General features: G+C 40.7%; 1 protein-coding gene across 1 annotated transcript in view; it reads right to left on the reverse strand.

The window, feature by feature from the left end:
- LOC144032138 (tyrosine-protein kinase CSK) overlaps positions 1 to 18,305 on the reverse strand; it is a 32,998-nt gene that overhangs the window by 13,367 nt on the left and 1,326 nt on the right. The window lies entirely within an intron of this gene.

Below are 18,305 nucleotides of genomic sequence, written 5' to 3' on the forward strand. Positions count from 1 at the left end.
AAGTGGTGTCAGGGGCTGTTTCTAACTTTCCATACGGAGCTTCTGAATTAGTTCTTGGGGTGATGTGTAGGGGACCTCAATGTAGATTTTAAGAGAAATCGAAAAATACCCCAACTTGTTCAAAGCTGTTAACTTGGAGAATGAGAGGGATTCAAACAACAACAACAACCTGGAGTCATAAATACAGCACACCCAGGCACTAGGTAGACCCCAAGGACAACGAGTAGTCTGTCGGCCTGTGATGCCGGGCATTGCAATTTACTAGGAATGTCGTACAGGTGATCACTTGAAAATGCAAATGCAATCAATAACATGATCGGTGTTATAAGTTATCAATAAAAACATATTTAAACGTAATTTCAGCAAATGTGTTATTTCAGAACTGTGTATTAACTGGTAGCCCTTCACATTAATGAGTACCAGAGAAGTTCTTAGTCTCGAAAGGTTTATGACCCGTTATAAAGCATCTTGCTTGCGACCAGTCAAGCGAACAGGAAGTTGCGAGTCAAGAGAGAAGGAGGAAGTCATTCAGTCATATTTTCCATTGCTATGCATGAAGCGGGGAGGGACCAATGAGAGTATCCGTACCCCACAAACTAAACCAATGTTCACTTAAAAGTAGTTTGTAAGTCTTGATGAGCATGACGCGTTCCCTGAAGACAAGGTTGACAACGCCGCTCTTGCCACCACATCCTGTGTTGACACAGGAACTAGCCTGCTTGCAGTCAATTCCAGATAACAGCTGCATATTAGGCCAGGCCAACCCCTCTCGAGTCACCCACTCACAACCGCATTGTAAGGCCAAAGAGTGCTATTCTTAACTGTCTCCGCTCTGAGGAATGCCTTAAGAGCCATTCATGCACATCAAGCAACATGCTGCTCAAGCATCACGCCCAATTCAGCCAAGTGCTATTCAGTAAACTGAACTCCTTCCTTTCTCGGAGGCGACTGCAGAGACACGCTATTGTTCACTTGGTAAAACGGCACTCACACGCGTATGGAAATCATATTCATGAGCGTACATGTTCTATGATAGTTTCCATTTCAAAGAAATCGTACCATACAATGGGTGATGGACCAACACACAAAAACTTACATAATTAAAATGAATTTTTTTTTTCAATAAAATACTATTATTGCATGTGGCCTGATCAACCTTAATAAATTGATATTTTTTGACCCATTAAAAAGCGTATTAAGGGCACTTCAAGATTTGTATTGGCGTGCACCTGCAGTAGAGTATAGTGCAGCTTCTGATGCATGATCTTAACACGATTAACTCCTACACCAACACGGCAATTACATTGACACATTTGCCAAAATCCCTTCATGTTAAGAGTTCATGTTATTAGAGGCTCCGCCATTAAGACGGTCTTTCATTATGAAAGAGTGAGTCATCTCAGGGCCCATCTTTAAACGTTGTCTGACACACCAACATGGGTGTTATGCAACTGTAGTGCAGTCCTACTCCCTGTACAACTGTGGTTAAAAAAAAAAAAAAGTGCCCATGTTACCAGAATGCAGCGGTTTTCAGCCGGAGGTGTCACATGGGACTTCATAAGTCCAATGTTTCTGGTGCTTGGGGGGAGAAGACTCTCTACGAGCGCAAAAATTAAATTCAGACTGCTACAAGAAATGACATGAAAGCCCCACAAGTTCTCAATTCAGTGGTTACCAGTAGTATTATTAGGGCTGGTTGATAGAGGTGTGCAAAATTTCCGATTCTTAGATTATTCACGATTCGGCCGTGGAACAATCGAGAACGATTCACAAACGTCCAAATTCCGATTATATAAATATGCCAAGGGAAGTGAAACGAGCGAAAAGTACGCGGAACTGAAACGCAGTAGCGCGCGCGGTCTTCGGGACGCTTTTTGGGACGGACCGAGAGTACACATCCACAACTCACGCCTCGAGATTCAAAACAACAACAAGCATGGCTGAGCTGACCAACCCACCTCTTCGTGAGATCAGACCTGCTCCGAAAAGGCAAACAACTTCAGGCGGAAGTATCAGCTAGCTGGCTGCAGTGCGTCGGTTAGCGTTCTACAGGGCGCCGCGCAGTGATACGAACGAACGAACAGAAAAGTAGTGGCTGGCGGTAATGGCGTCTGACTTTATTCAGAAAAGAGTATTGTGGTGGAAATGTATCACGCTTTTGAAAACAAAAAGTTTTTAGAAGAAAAACGCTTTATTTCCGAGACCCCAGCCAGCTTGCTGGACTATTTTCTTTTTTATTTTCTTCTCGTCCAACGTCGAACTAGAACGCGTGTCACCGAACGCTGTCAGAAAGAAGTCAGTGCTGATCGCACACACGGGAGGTGAGGATCAAATTGAGATTCATGTTAAAAAAGCCGAACGATCCCATTAATGTTTACACGTTCATGTTTACACAAGTTAAAAAGCAGAAAAGCACTTGAGGTTTTTTTTTTTTTTTTGTACCTCTGAGAAACTTTAATGTTTACATGTTCATCTTTACACAACTTAAAAAGCAGGAAAGCACTTTTTTTTTTTGGGGCATTTGTATTGAAGTAGTAGTTCACATTGTCTTTCATTTATACCTCAATGCACTTTTGAGTGGATAAAAATAATATATTTTTGCTCAATGCTATGTTTTATTCTGTTGAAGACTGAATATACTTAAAAGCTGTTGTTACAGAATGAGGACTTGAGTATTTTATTTACTGTTTTGAACTGTTAACTTGATACTGAAATAGTAGTTTATTTAGGCCTGAGAGGACTTTTGTACTATTTTTGTAACTAATGTACGAAACATTAAAAGCACAAAAATACATTGGGTTTTTTTCTGCTGCCTGGGGGGGAAATCAATAATCGTTTTATAATCGAATCGTAGCCTCTGAATCGTAATCGCAATCGAATCGTGAGGTGCCCCAAGATTCCCACCTCTACTGGTTGATATGACCTAAAATTCATACATATCACAGTAATCAGTATATACTGAATCATTTACGGGCCAGATATATATGGCAATTCTTGCTAGGAGCCTGACACAAAGTTACACAGCAATGCCATTCAGTAGTGTATCTAGCTAAAACCTGAACTTTTTCTTTTCCCTTTAAAAGCGGCCACTCCTAACAAATAGTTTTTTGTTTTGTTTTTTAATGAAAATGCTGAAGAGACCATGACAACTGGAAATAGTTGGGCTGGCTAATATTTGAAATTGAAGCTTTACAGTTAAGTGTTGCCATATAAATAGGCAAAAGGGAGTTCTATATGAGATGTTGATACACAAAGTGACATACTGTACATACACAGGCATAAACATTTGTATCAGCCTGGTTTTACTCGGACATGAATGACAATCACTTCCTCCTCTGCATCTAAATTTATCGCTGCTCATAGTGACGTTGTCATGGCAATGAGTGATGCAACAGCCCTCTTTAGTGAAGACGCACTTCCCAAAGTATGACCCAAGACAGAATAGTGTGCACTCAATCATGCTCGTGTGCTCAAACTAACCAAACCACTGCAATCCTGTGGATTGAAGATGTGATTGTGTTCCTATGGCTGTGTTGCCATTTACACTGCACATCTGAGGGGGGGCTTAAAAAAAAAAAAAAAAAAAAAAACGTTTTTCACAAATCCAATTTCAAATTTTCATTTTTTTCCCTTCAATTATGAAAAACTGCCAATTACAATGACAGTATTCAAAACATGTTTTGTTGTTTTTTTCCCCCCCTCCAATTCCGGAATTTATTTCATTCCTCCTGATACTGCACAATATTTGAAACCTATTCCTCTTCCCTGCGTGAAGCAACCCCCTCCTGCCACCTGCAGTTTCCCCGTGAGCAAATGCACGCGAGACATGCAGTGTGAAGTGATACTTCGCGTTTGTCTGAGGTTCTGAAGCCAGCATCATAAGTAAAAGAGTAAGAGTTGATAGCACACCCTCTCCAGATCCCTCACAGTCTTTCATATGCAGAGTTAAACAAGTCAAGCAGGCAACTTCAGCAACATGGAAGCACATACCTCGGGTAAAAGGTTAAGCAACGTATACTGTAAATGGGCCATCCACGTCTTTGGCAATGTTCAGTGTTAATCACTCTGCAAATGCCTTCAGCCAGGCTCCTTTCTTGCCCTACAGCAAACAATATGAAAATGAACTACAGAGGATGATTAAAAAATAATAATACAAATAAAATAAAATTTACTCAATAACATGCCCTAGAAGGCCATTTTAATCAAATTTCAATTTTTCAAGGTATGTGATTGTGAATAGCTAAAAAAATCTGATATACAGAAGGCATTAAATCAGAATTGGACACTTAAAGCTGAAGCGTAAATCCAGCCCAAAAACACAATGGTATATTTACATCCCACATCCAAAGAATCAAAGGGCAAATTTTTTATTTATTTATTTTTTTAGCTGATTGCTGCGCCAACTTTTTACCACTGGTGTAAATAAAAGCCTAAACAGCGGAATCACCAGAGAGGGCTCAAGCCTTACCGAGAAAGTTATCGTCAGCTACTCAAACCAGAGCGACAAAACCTCAGGCATCTGGGGCGATGCAATGCACACTTTATTTATACTGCTCCTCTCCACCGCGATGAGCTTTAGCGAGCACACCGCGACGCAATCGAAACGCAGAATAACAACATAATACGGGTAGACGGATTTTAGACAGGCTTCCTATTTATTTGCCATTTGGCCCAGATACTTATGACTAAAAGTCCCACATTGTCCTGAGGGAAATCTAATTTATTAAGACTCAATTAAACCACAGCCGCAAGTTCACTTCACTCAGCAAAAGGACGCCATTATGTATATCACCAGTCAACAACATTCCTCACAAATCCCGTGTTGAGAGAGTGAAATGCCATACAAGCCCTCTGGATGCTGCATCAACATCTTACTTTGTAGTCCCAATGACCTTGATTTTTGACCGTCACATGTTAATGAGCTCTTTATCCAAATGCAAAGAGATAAATAACATGGCCTTCAGGGCTTCTTTGCACTGTTGTACTGTATAATATTAAAACAGTGTGACTGCAGCAGAAGAGTAATATGGAAATGTGACAGGCTGGTAAGCATGCAAATGTACAGTTTCTATACATTCTCTGCAAGTGAAGTGTCACTTGAATGCATCTTATTAAATTATGTGTGTCATTTTTAGTGTTGTTCCGATACCGTTTTTTGGCCCACGATACAGATACCCACCTTTGCAGTATCGGCCGGTACCGATACCATACGATACGTCAGTTTTTTTTGGGTTTTTTTTCACAACAAGAAAAAGCTGTCCTGCTATTGGTTCAGAGCATTCAAGGGCCAATACGATATCTTAGATCGGCATGCAGTGAACATGTCACATACCAGTGAATGTCGTGCACCAGCAAGACACAAGATGCTGCACCCAAAGTCCTATATTAGCGTAGCGTTGGAATGAATGGTATCGGCATGTTACTTGTGAGTACTCACCGATACCGATAACACTGTTTTAATGCAGTATCGGCACCTCTGCCGATACCAGTATCGGTATCGGAACAACACTAGTCATTTTGTCTGTTGGCAACTGTGAACACTTAAAGTAATGGGTGAATCTGAGCGTTTCCTTGGCTTTGGCCAAGATTATAATTATGTTGCCATCACTAGGGCTGGGTATTGCCGCCACGATACGATACGTATCACGATACGGGGGTCGCAATACGATACGTATTGCGATACGTATCGTATCCCAATACATGATCTTCAAGGCGATACGTATCCCAATATTTTACATTAATTTACTTGCATTTTATAATAACAGTCATATGTATACCTAAAGGATATGTTTATTATGCTGGATGACCAAAATGTTTTTGTTAATATCTCTTCTGGTTTACCCCCAAGCAGCGTGCCTGGTTTTAACGCACTGCAGAGCAAGGAGCAGTTTTCACACACACCGGGAAAATGTATTAATAGGCACGAGCCGAGATGAGCAAAAATATCAAAGTATTAAAAATACAGCTCTAAAATGTGCTTATTTGAAATATTTGGGGAAATAAAAACAGCATTTTTTTTCATGCAACACATTCTATTTCATTTTTTTTAAACAAAATATAGGAAAATTGGTGCATTAAGACACATGTGCCATGTTCATAAGTAAATAAATGTTGATATTTTTCCTCTACTTTAATTTTTCTTAGCAAAACACAGTGTCCAATCACTGATGAGCTATTTTTGCATTAATTGAAGGCAATTAACTTCAAAGACGCTGCTGGTTTTAGGTACAATGCAAGCTGCAAAGGCAAGCGACAACCCATTTCAATTTGTATAACAGGAGGTGCACAAGGCATGAGATGGCCTACCAATAAAGATATAAAGTTCCACACTGTTAATTAAAAATGTCATTAATACTGCCACCTTTTCTTTTTATAAATGGGCAACAATTTGGATATTTAAAGCTTCCAACTGAAATGAGGTGGTGGGAGATAGGTGCATGGAAAAGGCCTGCAGAGACATCCGGCTGGGCAGAGATGACAACGATGTAAATAACGGAGGACGCCGAGATGTGGCTTAGTCATTACGGTTGTGTGCCTGCCATCTGCCATATGAAACTTTTTATTTTTTTTATTTTATTTTTTTTTAAGGAAAGAAGGCTCTTTTTTTTTTCCTGATAAGGATGCTCATTGAAAGGCCATGATTAGCATAAATTGACAAAGTAATGAGACAAAATATGAACCGCATGACGGAATATTCCATTGGGGTCCGCCCGGCAAGCAAGGTTCCTTGTAGACTTTGTCAGATAACGCAGGACGGTTTAAAAAAAATAAAAAATAAATAAATAAAAAATAAAAAAAATAATCAAGATGAAGCAGAGAAAGGTTACAGCTGGTAACGGCTAGCTACTCAAATGTACCAAACTTTAGTATTGATTGAACTAAGGAGAAAGAGTTGAAATCTATTTAAAAAATGATAATATGCATGTGGGCAATTGTTAGCACATCTACCTCACAACAATCAGGTTTGGTCCCTATCCCCCTTGCATATCAAGGGCTCACTGCACATATCGCATGGGAGGTCAAAATGAGTAAAAACATTCCGATGGGGAAAAAGAACAGAAACGTGCATAAGATCACATCCTTTCTTTTGCGTTTAATCCCGAGTGGCCGCCTCCTATCTTGGCCTAAGTGAATGAAAAAATATAAATGAACGTGACAGAGAATTGTACAAGCAGACAGGTGGGCTGACAGACAGACGGTGTGACGTCAGGGAGCAGTGGGCTGCTCGGACTCTCGCTCGCGTCGGACAACAAAAGCAGGCAGCAGGAAGTGGAAGAAAGAAAGGAAGAGGGGGCGCGGGCAGGCGAAAGGGCCTGCGACGGCTGGGCCGCAGAGGGGGAGGAAGGGTGATGCTGGGCGATGGCGACTGCTTATTGTTTGAGCTTGAGCGCTCTGCTTCGGAGTCTCAGTGCAGACAAACAAACACACACTCTACAGCTCTGGCTATTTATATCCTCTCTCAATCCACGTAGCCAAAGACGGCCTGCACCCGCTTTTATCAGCACATACACTATGAAGATGTTAAATTAAATGAAAGAGTGTCTGCTCTGATTGCCTTTGAATGACTGATTTCTTTCTTTCTAGGAGGAGTCCTACATACTGATACGTATTTCTCATGAGTGTTGTTTCTTCAAAGACTTTCCACTGCTTATGGATTTTTAAGATGGTTAAAGGCCTTTTCATACTGCACTTAGCAGGGCACAGTGCACTATTGATGCTATGATCGATTATAGACCGCCATACATCGTGTGTAATCTTAAATGGATCTTTGACTTCTAAAGCCTTCAATGGCAGAGAGTTAACTGTGTCACTAGTATATTACAGTGCTATTTTTCCTCATTAAAAAAATATGGCTAATAATGATTTTTTTTTTTTTCCCTGAGGCTGGAACAGATTAATGGCATTTCCTTTCATGTCAATGGGGAAACACGATTTGAGATATGGGTGTTTTAAGTTACAACTTGTATAATCAAGGAACAATTAAAAAGTTAAACCATATCTCACGGCAACACTGAACAGATAGAATAGATGCAGAGCAACTGACAGCAAATTCATTGAGTGCTGGAATGCAGTGTCCACTGTACGCCACAAAAACTCATCTCAAATATTCTACCCTGGTGACACATGCAAACATGGATGGAGTGTGTCAAAAGAACATTGGGTAGTAGTTTGGAGGTGACAAGATGTATGTGTGTCTGTGTTTGGCTGCTGCCTCATCTCCTTTGCTAGCAACACATGACAAGTCTTCCATTGAGGACGCGGGGAAGAGGAGGGAGGCAAAGCGTATGCACACTGAGACACAAAGAACGTCATTAGCAGCAGACACAGAGGGGTGCGGGCACAATATGTCCGCCCGAAATCTCTTTTAATAAAGAGATGCATTCAGCACCAATGACACCATGGAGAAACACCCACCTTGTGACTAGGAGGAGGAGGAGAGACACACTGGCCAAAATGGGAAACAAGAATAAAGAAATGGTTCATCTCTCATGGAGGGGGGAATCATATTTGGAATGTTGTCAATTCTAGAGTAAAAAGGGAATGCATCGCAAGAAAGTGGTTTAATTGTTTGTACAGAAATATTGTAGTTGGGCCTCTGGGAGTGCCTCCCCATCCATTAAGAGTGAAACAAATAACTCGTTAGCTGCCCATTTCTAAAAATGCCTTCTGAGCAAGCCATTCTGAATTATGCTGAACTGTGAAACCAAAAGCTCAATAATTTACAGTACACCTGGTTTATATGCTTGATGAATTGGCAGTCTGGGGGAAGAGCTGACAGTTTTAGGCACCTACCAGACCACACATTGAAACACTGCTAAGCCAAAGCCAAAAGATAAGCAGGTCAGCAATGAGTTTTGTTGAACACACGTTAGCAGCAAATACTTGAAATCTTTGGCGAAGTTGTTAACGTGATGGCAGAGGCATTTGTGCTTGGCTAAGACACCGGTGCATGTGCCAAATGTACACATTCACTATCATTCATTGATAAATATAATTCGGCCAATTAGTAATAAAGTGCTGCACTGCCTCCGCCAGTGAAAATCCATGCTTTTACTGTGAATGAGTGATCACTGCTCTGTTCAGCTGCTCAAATACAAGTAGCCTAGCTCTGCACCTGTCTTCACGGTGGAGGGAAAAAAACTGAAATCTGAAATATGTACCCTGCATCAATACACCTCACAGTGGATGTGGGAAGGGTAATCAGTGGTTCATAAGGCCGAAGAAGAGACCTTCCGCCCAAAACGTGCTAATTTCAGCAATGTTGTAAAAGAGATCTTTGCGGTTATGATTAAATTATGTCACAGATGCATTAAAATACCTGGGAATTGTTTAATATTGTGGGAAAAAAAGCACATGTATTGTTGCATTAAAAATACAAGCAATGTCATAGATGAGCAAAACCATTATGCTGCGTTCCTTATAAGATTTTTTTTTTAAGCTACATGTATGGACAACTTTTTTTTTTTTTAAACAAATTAAGAAGTTCAATAGTCATACAATTACACAATCTACACCGATGCCAATCATGGCGATCAGATAGGAAGCCTTTATACGAGTTACTTTTAACAATGGCCACGCTAGTTAAAAAGGAAAAACTGGAGGTTGGGTTTTTAAGACAGTGAGGAGCAAGGACTGCCTGGCATTGTGGTATCTGCCTACCTCTCATATTATCGACAGTCATGCTTCGGCTACGATGCCAGCCATGAATAATGGAACTTGCATCACGCTATGCCAGGACTCTAAATTATTCATCTTTGTGCGCAGACGATTATCAGCGCTCAGTGTGGGGCACTCAGCACTCTGTGGTCCACACTGCATACATACACTTGCTCACGCTTAGGCTTAAGCTTGCTTACTTAGAAAACAAGAAGTGAAATACTATGAGGGCACATTCTCTTGCATCCAGGAAGTGAAGCTATTCCACCACGCAACATGTCAAACAGAGGACTGGCTTTTTATAGTTTGTGGATGACTAATTATTGCTGCTAATAAACAAAAACTGTTTCAGAGGGACTTGACATAAAAAAAATTACATGTTTGGCTCATAAAATGTGCAATAGATGAAAGAGAAAAACTTTTTACAATAGTGGAACCCCCTTGAGATGAAGGTAATGAGGCCAGCAGTTTCTTTTCACAGGCTACGTTTAGAGAATGTAACCTAATTATCTGGGAGAGAATTGCCTGAAACATCCACTGCTTTATGATAGCTTCTATGGAGCATGTTCATGTCAGAGGATTAAACGCAAAGGCTTATTTTATCATCGTGCCCTGACGGTTTGCACTTTTCTCAACAACCAGGAGTCCCATAATATGTACACTGTCATGAAAATGAACCATGTGTTGCCATTGTGGCTATTGTCACAAGTTGTGGATTGGTTTCATATTTGGGGTTTATATGGATAGAGTTGGCCCAGAATGGGTAAAAATCAGAGGACAAATAGTTGTTGGGCTGTGCTGCCATGAAGTGATCCAACTCGTACGTCACAAATATAGTTTTGGTATTTGCATCTGACAGTGCGTAATATGCCACAGCTGCCATGCCTTTTATACTTGGACAATATACAACAATTGAACCTAAAATTCATGCAAATTTGATGATGAATGAAAGCACCATGATTGGCTTTAAATCATGGGTTCCGATCTGTGGCTGATACAGGGCTTTACACTAACTTTTGCACTGGTAGCATGGGTGCTACCAACTTTTTCAGTTGGTCGCACCACAGGTTTTGGTCGCACCCTTTTGGGGGGAGATACAGCATGACCCTGTATTTGCCGATGTATAGTTGTCTCAATTTCTATAGCGTAGTATCAGATGACATAAAGATTGATAGCAACTCAAACTTATAGCTGCAAAATATTTTACTGAAACAAGATTTGTCTGAAATTAAACAAGTCAATTATTTTATATAACTTTAAAAGACATTTTTAAAAAAGGCTTTGCTTTTTGAACAGTAGTTTGTTCAATGATTATTTCTTGTTCAATGTTTTGTTTAATGCCTGTTTAAAAGTGACTATTGTAAAGATGCTCCTATTTTTGATGGTAAATGAATGTTATACGAATTATATAATATGAAAACAGCAGGTTTATTCTTTATTTTTGATTTATTGACGTACCAACAACTTGAATGGGGGATGAAGCCTAGTAGATGATTAGGCATTGTAAACAGAAGTGACTAGTTGGACCATTGATTCTAAGTTAAAAAAACAAACAAAACAAAAACAAAACACACACCCACACCCACACACAACGACAACAGTGATTTCACACCTATTATTCTTAATGATTGCTAGCTGTTATGAACTGATACAAAGCCAACATTGTTTAGATATTTGCCATTATTAACGTTTAATGCATTGATGGCCTTTTTTTTTCCGTCTGAGTTGAACGCATCTCGCGGCTCGCCGAACGCTGTCAATGTTTACGCTCCCGTTAGTGGTTAGTTGCTAACGCCGGAGACTTGTGTCTATCAATGACGGACGAATTAACTAATTAACTTTCTTGGCGTAATTGGTGATTAAATATAATTTCTACGTAGCGTTGTGTTAATGTTGGAAGTTGACAGCCGCGTGATGACTCGTCAAGCTGGGCACCGTGCGACTGGATTAATTTTTGTACCAGCACAGGCTGTACAGTTGGGGGTGAATTGGTCACAGTCTCGAGCCCTGATCTGATACTAACAGGCTTACAAAAAGTCTGTTCAAATGCTAGGTTTTTGTAATGTACAAAAAATTCAGCCTCGGTTTCGATTAACATTAACATTTCAAATATGCATTTGAGAGATTAATTGTGTTTTTGCAAAACGCAGCTGAGGCTGGATGTTTTTCTTCTTTTACCCCGTAACACAGACATAAGAAGACAGGAAATTGTTGTTACATGTTCTCAAAAGCTAATACTTGCCAGAAATTCATGTACTTCAATATGAATCAAAATAATTGTGATTATTATTTTTCCCATAATTGCCCAGCCCTACTGAATATGTATTCCACAATGCCTGACACACACTTCTTTTGGCCTGTTGTATTAACGTTTGTTTGAGTTCTGTATCAGAGAACAGCCTGATAAATGACTCCTGTTACTGTTCTGCTCTAATGTAGCAATATTCCGAGATCCATGAGGAAAAGAGGCTTGGCTGTGATAAAGGACTTAATGGACGGAGGGAATGGAAAAAAAGGGTCCCTCTCAAGTCAGGGTGGATAGTTGGTTGCTAAGTATGAAGTGTGACTATTAAAGTGACAGCAAGCAAAAGAAAGCAAGGGATTGGTGTTACTGGCAAAACAAATCACAGTTAAAACCAATTTTATTTCTTTACATAACAAAGCCTGTCTAAAGACCATGGAACTCACTGAAAGGCTGAGAATGGCATGAAGACAGGGTAGATTCTAGTACTTTGTCGCAGTATTACTGACTTCATCTATTCCCAAACCTGGAAGAGCTCACCTTATTTAACCACTGCACTGTTCTATAGTTTCTATTATGGCTGATAACCTTTGTGCAAGTAAACAAGCAAGTGTAACCATAAAAGTTGCCAAGTGACTTTCCACAGATCGGATCAGCTATATAAATGGGATCGTCTGATATTTTGAATTTTATGCACAATTTGTGAACAGCCGTAGTATTAGCTGATCCGATCAATGACATTATTGATTGGTATCAAAAGTATCATTATATAAGTTTGACAATCCATCTGAGAAATATCAGAGGCATCAACAGCTCAAACCGTATCAATCACCCACAGCACGCCAGCAATTGTATTGGCTGTCTCATCACAGTACACTGTGCTGTCTTTGTGGCTTGGCAATACCAATCCACATCGGGCAAAGCCTTCGTTTAGTCGTTAGGATCTTCAGAATTTTGGATTACGATGCGAATAGACTACAGTGATAAAGGATGCAAACTGACCACGAGCATGTCAACTGATACAGTAAACAGTTTTAAAGTCACGTACATTATCTTTGTGGAGGAAAAAAAAAAAAATCATATATATTTAATAATTTATTTCCCAGATCAATCTGGCAACCGTTTGTCAACTTAAGTGTCTCATTCAAGCTCAGATGAAAAATCCCAAACTGCTGTAGAGGATCGGATTATTCTTCTTGTTCAGTGTTGTGTTCCTGCCCTGGTATTTAAAATGTAAATGAATGTTTAAAGGTGACTTATTCAAAACAGCTCCTTTTTTTTTTGCGGTATAAATGCTGTGAGTTATTTACTGTATAACAAAGGCAGGTCCCCACCCTCCTTCTATATTATTTTCAACAACATATTTCTCATGTTTAATTTGTGTTCAAAAGACAATGCCTAAGATATTCAAACTAAGGAAACAAAATAAAATGGTATTAATTTAACACTCAGTTGTGTTATGTGCTGCTTTTGGGAACTCCTCAACATGTATGAGTGAAGTGGGTATTCATGGTACGACAAAGTTTTGGAGGTACACAAACCAAAAGGAATGACTGCATTAAATGATCAGGATGTTTAAGGCCAATCACTGATCAGCGAGTCTAAATAAAATAATTCAATTTGGCACAGTTTGCGAAGGTATGATGCAATGGCTTTCTTGTCATTTTACTACATTAATGAACTTAGTGACAGCTCTTGTGGGAAACACTGCGGCTGCAATGTTTTTATTTGCAAATCCTTACGGTCGGTGGAAAGTCTACTCTTCAGCATGACTCCACACAAATGAGGAAGCGCTTGAATGCTTCCCCATTCTTAAATATTCCTTCTGTTTATTAACAATCAAACTCAAACAAGCTTGAGTACACACAGGGGTGATATCATGTAGCTGCTCTAGCCAAACAACGAGCCTTGTGCTGGTGCATGCTGGGGATAGCATGATCCATATACTGATGTGGGGAGGATCGATTGTTCAGGCTGTCGACTTTAGCAACTACAGGGAAATTAAAAGGTGGTTGACCAAAATACCCATTCAATGAACCATGCAGAGCATGCCAAAATAATAAAGAAAAAATAAAAGAAAACAATGACTGATGATGATCAACTTTGTGTGAAACAGTTCTAAATTGGGATTCTCTGAAGCCAGTGGGGGTAGCAAACAAATGCTTCTTGTTGCTCTGTTCAACATGATGACCCCCGGTCAGCTGGCCAACGGGCGTAGGAGAAGAAGCCCTCGCAGTCGTCAAGTTGGGGGGAGCAGGGGAGGGATACGACTGACCAGACGCTGGCACAGATGGAGAGAAGCCTCGGCGAATTTGTGCCCAAGATGGCTGCCACAATGCTGCCATTCTACTGCACGATGAGGGCAGCAATGAGGGTCTGGTGCCGCGACCAATCAGCAAGAGAGCGCGACATTGTGACAATGAAGTGTCGAAAAGCACTTCTGAATAACACATTCGAGGCTACACCTTCCGAATATACCAAATTGTACACCATCATAAAAACAACTAATGGTTAACAAAGCGCAAATTGCCTGGACAATTTAGTCAAAAATCCAACTTAACTCTATCATACAAACTCAGTTACTAATAATAACCACAAACAAGTGTATCTGGAGGACCATCAAATGTTAAAATTAAAATGGCTGCCAAGGGGTTCAAGTGAAAGTGGTCAGCTGCATACAGATAAAGCACACTGTTCAAATCGTGTCCTTCTTTGGAACGCAAACTACAAACCCCAATTCCGGTTGTGGGGAAATTGAGACCAGTAAAATGTAGATACAAGCAGAATACAATTATTTGCAATTTTTCATCTCAAGTCTTTGCAAAGTAGGGGTGGGTGATATGGCCTAAAAATTCTATCACGATATTTCAAAGAAATTTGGGGTGACAATATTTTTGACGATATTGGCAATAATTACTGAACAATAGATTTGTGATTGACATTTCAGAATAATAGCGCTTTTATTGCAGCAACAATATTTAAGCCACCTTTTTTTTTTTCCAGAATTGAAATGTAAACAAAGTGCAAATATACCAACTGTAATGGAATAAAATTGAAATAAAAACAGGATGGACGGCTGGATGCTTGTGAAGTTATCTATGTACATTTTGGCCATCAGCAGATGCAGGTTGTCTTTTGTGAATGTCAACAGCCCTTTCGAAGGTGTGCCTCTGATACGAAAAATTCAAACATAATCAGATAAAAGCATTAAATCAGAATTGGGAATTTGTAGTGCATTTCATGGCTTAAAGTTTAAACTTTAAAAAAAGAAGCTTTTTCACCTTTGCATGAAGGAACTAAATGGCCCAAATGACCATTTTTATTTTTATTTGAGCCTTCTGTACTAACCTTTTGAAGGCTCTGTCAACTTACCATGCAGTCACAGACATACCTTCTTCTCTGTCTGTTGTCTTTGCAAATGTCGTTCTATTCAGTCACACCCGGACTGCTAATTGAAAGGGCGAGTCGTCTAATCAAGTGATAGAAAAGGCTTCACTTACATTGACTCTGCGCTTTGAACGGTCTCCCTGAAAGCCATGTGGAGCAGAGCCCAGCCCAGCTTAGGTGCTCAGCAGGGGGGTAATGGATCCTCTGTGGGTGCGCTCAACACTCATTTGAAGCTCAGCCAAAATCTGCTGACCTCAACACAAAGAACGCGTTCACTTCATCACACCACCACTCCGCTCCCCCAACGCCGGGCTGTTCCCTATGCTGTGTCCACTGTTTCCAAAGTTACATCGCTAACTACTAGCCCAGCATGCACATTATAGGGTTTTGTTACAAGAAGGTCCTTTGAAAACTCCAATCACGTTCCACACACTCGTTGCCGTACTCCACATTTCCAAGGCGACCAGGTAACTGGTGTGTGATGGACAGCGACTGGCTGCACCTTGTTTGCAAGAACCCTCCACTTTGCATGCCAATGAGGTTTGTGCGGCGCAGCGGTGCAGGAAACAAAGCTTGAATCCAAACTGCCAAACAAACATTAATAAAGATGACCTCGCAGCCAAACACATTTCCCCTCCAAATGCATTCGGGCCAGGCCTTTTGAATTCCCCACTTGATGCACATCAATCACGGCGGTAGCGCAGCAAAGAATTCAAGTGCAAGACTCGACAGATGGAGTGAATGAAACGTCTCAACATGGCATAAACGTAAACGATATGAGTCGACCTGATAAACGTAGAGCCACCTTACATACTTCTAAAGCTGGGCCAAAGAAAACTGTGGTCAGCCCTTAACAAAACAAAACAAATTCCCACACCAAACTTGTGTAGGTGTATCTCTATGTACACACAAGTGCCAAACCCTGACACACCCGTGTGGCTACACAAGGGCAGTATGTTTACATGGAATTCAGTATTGCAAAAGAAGCAGGGTCGGGTCCTAAATTAAGGGTTTTTGGGTGGTGGCCCGTCTGCCAGAAAAGGCACTGGTCCTGTATATTATTTATGATACAATACGCTGGGCTTCAATGATTATTTCATAATTACCATCATTATACTGTATTATTTAAGCCTTTAATACAGTATTAATCAGGGCTCTACACCAACTTTTGTACTGGTAGCACTGGTGCTACCAACTTTTTCAGGTGGTCGCACCACACAGCTTTTGGTCGCACCTTTTTTGAGCATGACTGTATTTGCTGAAGTAAAGTTGTCTCAGCATCGCGTAGTTTCAGATGGAGTAAAGATGACAGCAACTCAATATATAGCTTATATTGTTTTATATTATCCTACTTTAAAAGAAAGCGAAATACTAGAATGGAGGCTGCAAGCCTAGCTTAGTAGATGATTAGGAATTGTAAACAGATGTGACTGTATGGACCATTTATACTAATAAAGTATTTAAAAAAAAAAAGAAAAAAAAAAGGTGATTTCACACCCATCATTCTTCTTAATGTATACCAGCTTTTATATATTAATAGAAAGCCCATATTGTTTAGATACATATTTGCAATTATTAACGGTTAATGCATTCATGGTCTTTTTTTCTGTCTGAGTTTGAAATGTCCGACAATATTTGAATGCAGCTTGCGGCTTGTCGAACGCTGTCAGTTGTTTACGTTCCTGTTGCTAGTTGCTAACACCGGAGACTTGTGCTATCATACAATGACATACTAATTAACTTTCTTCGCGTCTTTAATTGGCAATTAAATATAATTTCAAGGTGGCGTCGTGTTGCTGTTGGAAGTCGACAGTCACTTGAGGAATGAGGACTAGTCATGCTAGCCTCCTTGAGCCGGAAGATGTCACGCGCTGTGTGGGTCAATTTCAAAACACAAGTAGCAAGACAATTGAATCGACGTCAATGTTTGACTTGGAGGGCTTATATTTTGAAGTTGGCCTCCGCAACACATTCCGCGGATATACGACCCAAACCGTGGCTCTTGATGCATACGGCTCACGGCTCAAAGATGAAGCCGGCCCGTTGCACCACTCATTAAAACGTACTTGCGCCGTGCGACTGGATTCATATTTCACCAGCACAGGCTCTACAGTTGGCCGCATTTGCGGGTGAATCGGTCGCAGTGTCGAGCCCTGTAAATTGTAGTTAGAAGGAATTGAGTCGAAAGGAAAAGCTCTCGATTTACCCGTCGATCTACGTTTCTACCCTTCACCTATGGTCACGAGCTGTGGGTCGTGACCGAAAGAATAAGATCCCGGATACAAGCGGCCGAAATTAGTTTCCGCCACAGGGTGTCCGGGCTCCACCTTAGAGAAAGGGTGAGAAGCTTGGTCATCCTTGAGGGACTCAACGTTGAGCTGCTACTCCTGGCCCCTGGGATGACCCAGGACACGCTGGAGAGACTATGTCTCATGGCTGGCCTGGGAACGCCTTGGGATACTGCCGGCGGAGCTGGGTGAAGTGACTAGGGAGAGGGAAGTCTGGGCTTCCCTGCTAAAGCTGGGACCCGACCCAAGATAAGCGGTAAATGACGGATGGATGGATGGCTAATTGTAGTTAACTTAGAAGTTTGTCACATAGTGGCCCCAGGCCACAAGTCAACAACGTCGGTATTCAAACCATTTTCCCCACCTCTAAAAAAATTTCCAGGTGTCCTCATGAAAGGTGTCTACGACTCTGACATGAAGTGAACAAAGGATAAAGGAATACAATACAATTTACTAATTGGCACATTCTGGTTAAATAGGGGGCTGTTTTGTCTCATGCAAATGTTGCACTGAAGACAAATCGAAATGGCTGTTCCTTGTCATTTAACTGGTGTGATGTTACCACCATGTGTTTATGTGTGTTTAATCGCAAGATACGATAAGCAGGTATACAGTTTGCTTACTTTACCTCCAGTTTTAGCAGTTTCCCCTATGTTTCACAGTATACAGTGCTGATTTCCTTCCACACTTGTGTGAGTTAAGACAACAAATATGAGTTGAACGAGGCACAT

Source organism: Festucalex cinctus, chromosome 12, assembly GCF_051991245.1.
Source record: "Festucalex cinctus isolate MCC-2025b chromosome 12, RoL_Fcin_1.0, whole genome shotgun sequence".
NCBI classification, from domain to species: domain Eukaryota; kingdom Metazoa; phylum Chordata; class Actinopteri; order Syngnathiformes; family Syngnathidae; genus Festucalex; species Festucalex cinctus.